The sequence below is a fragment of the Scyliorhinus canicula genome, chromosome 6 (assembly GCF_902713615.1).
Source record: "Scyliorhinus canicula chromosome 6, sScyCan1.1, whole genome shotgun sequence".
In the NCBI taxonomy this organism is placed as follows: Eukaryota; Metazoa; Chordata; class Chondrichthyes; order Carcharhiniformes; family Scyliorhinidae; genus Scyliorhinus; species Scyliorhinus canicula.
In genome coordinates this window covers 170,042,617-170,049,416 of record NC_052151.1, presented here as the reverse complement: position 1 = coordinate 170,049,416, position 6,800 = coordinate 170,042,617, and positions in this window count along the sequence as shown.

Sequence of the window (6,800 nt, the reverse complement as noted above, 5' to 3'; positions counted from 1 at the left end):
ACAAGCTGTGGCAGCCGTGTGTATCGACAAGATCCACTGTTGGAATCACCAAGGTTACTCAGGCAGCACATTCCAAACCCATGACCACTACCATCTAGAAGCACAAGAAGAAATCTTACAACACCAGGTTAAAGTCCAACAGGTTTGTTTCAAACAGTAGCTTTCGGAGCACTGCTCCTTCCTCAGGTGAATCACACCTTCCTCAGAAGCACAAGAGTAGCAGATACCTGGGAACCTGGAGGTTCCCCTCCAAGTCATTCACCATCCTGACTTGGAAATGTAACACCATCTACAAGATCCCACCTACTGCAGCAACTCACCAAGTCTGTTTCTGACAGCACCTCCCAATCCCACAACCTCTACTATCAGGGCAAGGTTAGCAGATGCATGGGAACACAACCACCTACAAGTTCCCCTACAAGTCGCACACCTTCCTGACATGGAATTATATTGCCGTATCTTCACTGCTGTTGTGTCAAAATGCTGCAACGCCTTTCTTAACAGCACTGTGGGTGTTCCTACAAATATTGTATTGCAAAGGTTCAAGAAGGCAGTTCATCACCACCTTCTCAAGGGCAATTAGGGATGGGCAATAAATATTGGTCTTGCCAGTGATGTAAAAATTAGTTTTTTAAAAATAAGCTGCATATTTTGGTAATTCATTCACTGAAAAGCTTTGGAACATTTAAATAATTAAATAGCTTTTCAGTGCGTTAATGAATGAGTGTGAATGCAGAAAGTGTGTAAGTGGGCAGGTTGGGTAGGTTGAGAGGGTTGAAGGTGGTCGGCTTGCAGCATGGCAGGGTGGCATATGGGTAAAGTGTCAGCTGTGTAGGATGGTGAGGTTGAGGCACGTCATGGGGAGTCAGGGGTTAGGGGGGTAGTTGGATGATCATGGGGGATTCATAGGGTCCATGAATACTCAGAAGGTGGGGGGGGGGGGAGCGGTCAGAGTGCGGGTGAGTTGCCGGCTTGGCTGGGGAGTTAGGCAATCGGTGGAGATGGAGGATTGTGGCAGAAAGTGGGTTGAGGGGAGTTTGAGAGTGGGTTGAGAGGAAAGTTGGAGAGTTGGGAGGCAATGAGGGAGATGGGGGGATCAAGAGTCAAATGTGGAGTTGGAAGATCGGGGGGCAGTGGGAAGGTTGGGGGTGGAGTCAAAGTTTTGGATAGTTGCAGGAGAGGGGGGTTTGGGCGGTATGGGTACAGTTAGAGAGATGGGAGTGGGAAATTGGATGTTCGGCCACAGGGTTTCAATGGTTGAGGTGGGTCAGAGATTGAGGGGGAGTCAGTAGGCCGAGGTAGAGTTGGAGCGTCAAGGGAAGTTGGAGATTCATGAGGAGTTAGAGGGTCAGGGCTCATGGGCCAAAGGGGTAGATGGAAGGAGGGTTGAGGCAGGGCCTCAGGATTGAGTGGGCAACAGTTAAGGTGTGAAGTCGAGAGGTCAGGGAAGGGTGAGGTTGTTGGTCAGGGATTGAGGCGGGAGTTGTGGGGCAATGGGCAGTTGGGGTGACAGGTGTGGGAGGGGTTGATCTGGTACGTTGATGGAAAGTTGTATAGTTATCCAGGATTTAGACCTTTTTTTCCAATCTAACATTTGCTGCGTGACTCTGATGAATCTGAACCCTCCGAAGTCTCCAACTCTTACTCAGGAGGGTTCTGAATGCACGAGGATTGTTCATTGGGTGTTGAAACTTCCCAGGCAATTCCTGTTGAGTCTTTGCATCAGGACTTCTGAGGCGTTCCATCGTGCATCTTCTGGGGTACATTGAGGGTATAACCATCCGCAGACCGGAAGATTTGGGCCCATGATTGAATCTGCCTCCACCACACACTTAAATAGTGCATTTCAGATCTGAAACACTCACTGCATTAAAAAGAAGTGCTTTCTCATATGACCATTGCTTCTTTTGCCAATCACGTTTATCCCAAATCTTTTGGATCTCAACCCTTTTGCCAACAGGAACAGTTTGTCCACACCTATTCTGTCTGGACCCCTTATGATTTTCAAGATCTCAAGCAAATCTCCTCCATACCTTCCCTTCTTTATAGAGAACAACTCCATTTTCTCAAATATAACAGAAGCCTCTTACCTTTGAAGTCATACTCATAAATCTTTGCTGCACGTGTTTAAAGCCTTGACAACCTTCTACAACATGGGGTGCAGAACTGGACACAGTATCGGGTGGCACGGTAGCACAGTGGTTAGCACAATTGCTTCACATCTCCAGGGTCCCAGGTTTGATTCCCGGCTTGGGTCACTGTCTGTGTGGAATCTGCACGTCCTCCCTGTGTCTTTGTGGGTTTCCTCTGGGTGCTCCGGTTTCCTCCCACAGTCCAAAGATGTGTAGGTTCGGCGGATTGTCCAAGATAAATTGCCCCTCAGTGTCCAGGAGGGTTGGGTGGGGTTACTGGGTTAGGGTGGAGGCGTGGGCCTGAGTGGGGTTCTCTTTCCGGGGGCCGGTGCAGACTCGATGGGCCGGGTGGCCTCCTTCTGCACTGTAAATTCTATGATCTTCTAGTTGAGGCTGAACCAGTGTTTCATAAAGCTTCATCATAACTTCCTTATTTTTAGGGCAGCACGGTGGTGCAGTGGTTAGCATTGCTGCCACACGGCGCTGAGGACCCAGGTTCGATCCCGGCTCTGGGTCACTATCCTTGTGGAGTTTGCACATTCTCCCCGTGTTTGTGTGGTTTTCGCCCCCACAACCCAAAAAGATGTGCAGGCTAGGTGGATTGGCCACGCTAAATTGCCCCTTAATTGGAAAAAATGAATTGGGTATTCTAAATTTATTTTTAAAAAATAACTTCCACGTTTTATACTCTATGCCTATATTTACTAAGCCCAGGATCCGGTATGCTTCATTAACCATGCTCAACATGCTTTACCACCTTCAATTTGTGGATATAGACCTCCAGCTTGCTCTGCTCCTGGTCATCGTTAAGAATTGCACCTGAAGTGTTGGCTAGTGTGGACTTGAGACATGAACATACACTTCCAACACTGATGAAGGTTCAACTCAATTTTATTAACTACTTCTAACTAACACACGATGACTGTGAGTCTAAATGATGCTAACTTAAACTAGAGACCTAAGCCTTGTCCGAAACAGTTGATTCTCTCAGCACGTGGTGTGAGTCTGTGCTGGGCTGGATGAGTTCCTGTTACACTCAGAGGCAGCACCCAGAATGAGCGGGAACCGTGGTGCCCTCTGCCTTTATAGTGTGTGTATTCTAACTGGTGATTGGCTGTGGTGTTTGTACATGTTGATTGGTCCCTGTGTGTGTCCATCAGTGTGTGTCTGCACGATGATATAGAACATAGAACATAGAACAGTACAGCACAGAACAGGCCCTTCGGCCCTCGATGTTGTGCCGAGCAATGATCACCCTACTCAAACCCATGTATCCACCCTATACCCGTAACCCAACAACACCCCCTTAACCTTACTTTTTAGGACACTACGGGCAATTTAGCATGGCCAATCCACCTAACCCGCACATCTTTGGACTGTGGGAGGAAACCGGAGCACCCGGAGGAAACCCACGCACACACGGGGAGGACGTGCAGACAGTGACCCAGCCGGGAACTGAACCTGGGACCCTGGAGCTGTGAAGCATTTATGCTAACCACCATGTTACCGTGCTGCCCATTGGTATATAATTTGACATCCTCCCTTTTATAAACAAATGTTGATGTAGGCATGTGATAATAAATAGTGTGGGTGTGTGGAGAATGTACCTAGCTACGTGTGAGGTGCGAAGACATATCTACAAAGCTATATACAGGGAACAAGAATATTTACAGAGGAAGGTGCCTGGTGCAGATAACTACCATGAACTGGAACAACCAACGAATCTATTTACAAATCACTGGATAACGAATGCAACAATAAAGGATATAGGAAAGAAAACATTTCAGAGAGTCCACATGTGTACAGAGTTCATAAGTTCAGTCTCTGAGGTGGGCGACGGACTCTGGTTGACCGCCTCAAGGGTGGGGCAATGGCTGGAGCCTCAGGAGCCGGGAGGGCTGCAGCACTGTCAGGGGCAGGCAGAGTGATCTGAAGCTCCACACAGTCCACGGCGGGATCAGTAGAAGAGCTGGTCGGAGGATCCCGTGACGACCCTGGACCAGGCAAAGAGCACGCCTGTTGCGGCGCCGAATGGATCCATCCGGTGAGCGGACCAGGAAGGAGCGGGGGGGCCACCTACCTTAGAACAGCAGGCGCAGACCAGCCACCATCCGGGAGGTGGATGCGAACCTTGTTGTGTGGATGGATGTTGGGAAGGTCAGCAGCCCATGAGTTGTAGGAAGTTTTTTGCTGCAGTTGAGACATGTGCATGCGGTGGAGCACGGGGACATAATCGAGGTTGGGACCGAGAATTGATGGCACCGCCGTTCTGAGGGTACGGTCCATTAGCAGCTGAGCAGGCAACAGGCCGGTGGAGAGCGGGGCGGAGCGATAGGCCAGCAGAGCAAGATGGATATCTGAGCCGGTGTCGGCGGCCTTGTTGAGGAGCCGCTTAACGATGTGGACCCCCTTTTCCACCTTCCCATTGGATTGGGGGTATAGGGGACTGGGCGTACCGTGCTCGAAGTTGTAGTGTTGGGCGACCCAGCAGGGTCGGAGAATCGCCTGGGGCCGCCGAACATTCCGCCCCCGCCGTGGCAGAGATTCTCTGCCACCCGGGAAGTGGTGGTGGCGGGAATCACGCCACACCGATCGGCGAGGCCCCTGCGGTGATTCTCCGGCTCGGATGGGCCGAAGTCCCGCCGCTGGGAGGCCTCTCCTGCCGCCGAGGTTTGAACCACCTCTGGTGGCGGCGGGATCGGCGGTGCGAGCGGGCCCCCGGGGTCCTGGGGGGGGCGGGGGGCGATTGGACCCCGGGGGGTGCCCCCACGGTGGCCTGGCCCGCGATCGGGGCCCCCGCTCTACTCCGGGCCAGTGCCCTGGGTGCACTCTTTCTCCTCCGCGGCCGCCACAGCCTCCGCCATGGCGGAAGCAGAAGAGAAATCCACATCGCGCATGCGCCGGCCGGCGAAAGCCTTTCGGCCAGCCCCGCTGCCGGGGGCGCTGGTTTTCTGCGCCAGTCTTCTGGTGCCAACCACTCCGGCGCGGGGCTAGCCCCCAAAGGTGCGGAGAATTCCCCACCTTTGGGGAGGCCCGACCCCGGAGTGGTTGGCTCCACTCCCCTACGACGGGACCCCCCGTCACACCAGGTAGGGGAGAATCCCCCCCAAGGTCTGGAGTAGGTTAATTGATGGCAGGCTGGATAGCCCTGACGTCTCTGTGGGGCTGGGTGGACCTTCGAAAAACAGCAGGCAGGGTAGATCTGCACATTGCAGCGTAGTGGCCTCGTTTGCCACACTGCAGGCAGCATCGGGACTTCGCGGGACATTGCCGCTTTAAGTGGGCGGAGCCGCAGTTGCCACACGCCAGAGTGTCGGGACGTTCGTCGCGCCACCACGCATGCGCGGGGCGATCCAGCGTAGCGCCAAGCGGTCCGTGACATCAGCACACTCACTGCGTGTAAGCACAGAACTCCGCGAAAAGCGCGCAAAATGGCCACCATCGTTCAGATCCAGAGCCTGAAAAGATTTAATAATTTGGACCCGTTCTGCCTTGTAAGGGGCCAGCCGCGCCGTTTCAGCAGCCTGGATGCAGGAGTAGTGCGTGGAGGCATGTTCATGAAGTAAACAGGTCTCAATGGCCGTGGAGACAGTGAGCTGCTTTACTTTTAGTAGCTGCTGGCGCAGGGGCTCAGATTGAACACCAAAAACAATCTGGTCACAGAGCATGGAGTCAGAGGTGGACCCGTAGTTGCAGGACTTCGCAAGGACACGGAGGTGGGTAATAAAGGCACGAAAAGGCTCGTCCTTACCCTGAATTCGCTGCTGAAACATGTATCTCTCGAAGCTCTCGTTACCTCGACCACGCAGTGGCTGTCAAACTTCAGAATTATGGTCTTGAACTTCGATTTGTCCTCTCCCTCAGCGAAGGTGAGCGAGTTGAAGATGTGCAGAGGATGGTCACCGGCTGTGGAGAGGAAGAGAGCAATCTTCCATGCGTCCGAGGCAGCTACCAGGTCCCTGGCTTCGAGGTACAGCTGGAAGCGCTGTTTGAAAAGTTTCCAGTTGGAGCCCAGATTCCCTGCAATACGGAGAGGCGGCGGCGGGCGAACGGAGTCCATTCTGTAGGATGGCGCGAGACTGGTGGAAGGCAGATCACTGAAAGGTAGGTCTCAGAAGTGCGAGCATCCCTCAACTCCTGGTATCATGAAGTGCTGGCTAGTGTGGACTTGAGAGATGAACAGACACTTCCAATACTGATGAAGGTTCAACTCAATTTTATGAACTACTTCTAACAAACTAACACACGATGACTGTGGGTCTAAATGATGCTAACTTAAACTAGAGACCTAAGCCTTGTCCGAACCAGTTGATTCTCTCAGCACGTGGTGTGAGTCTGTGCTGGGCTGGATGAGTTCTTGTTACACTGAGAGGCAGCACCCAGAATGAACGGGAACCATGGTGCCCTCTGCCTTTATAGTGTGTGTATTCTAACTGGTGATTGGCTGCGGTGTTTGTACATGTCGATTGGTCCCTGTGTGTGTCCATCAGTGTGTGTCTGCACCATGATATACTGGTGTATATTATGACAGCACCCTTTCTTTTATATTGACTCTTTTAATTCTTCCTCCCATAATGTATCAATTCACACTTCAAACAAAGAAAAATACAGCACAGGAACAGCCCCTCAGCCCTCCAAGCCTGTGCTGATCATGATGCCTTAAAATAA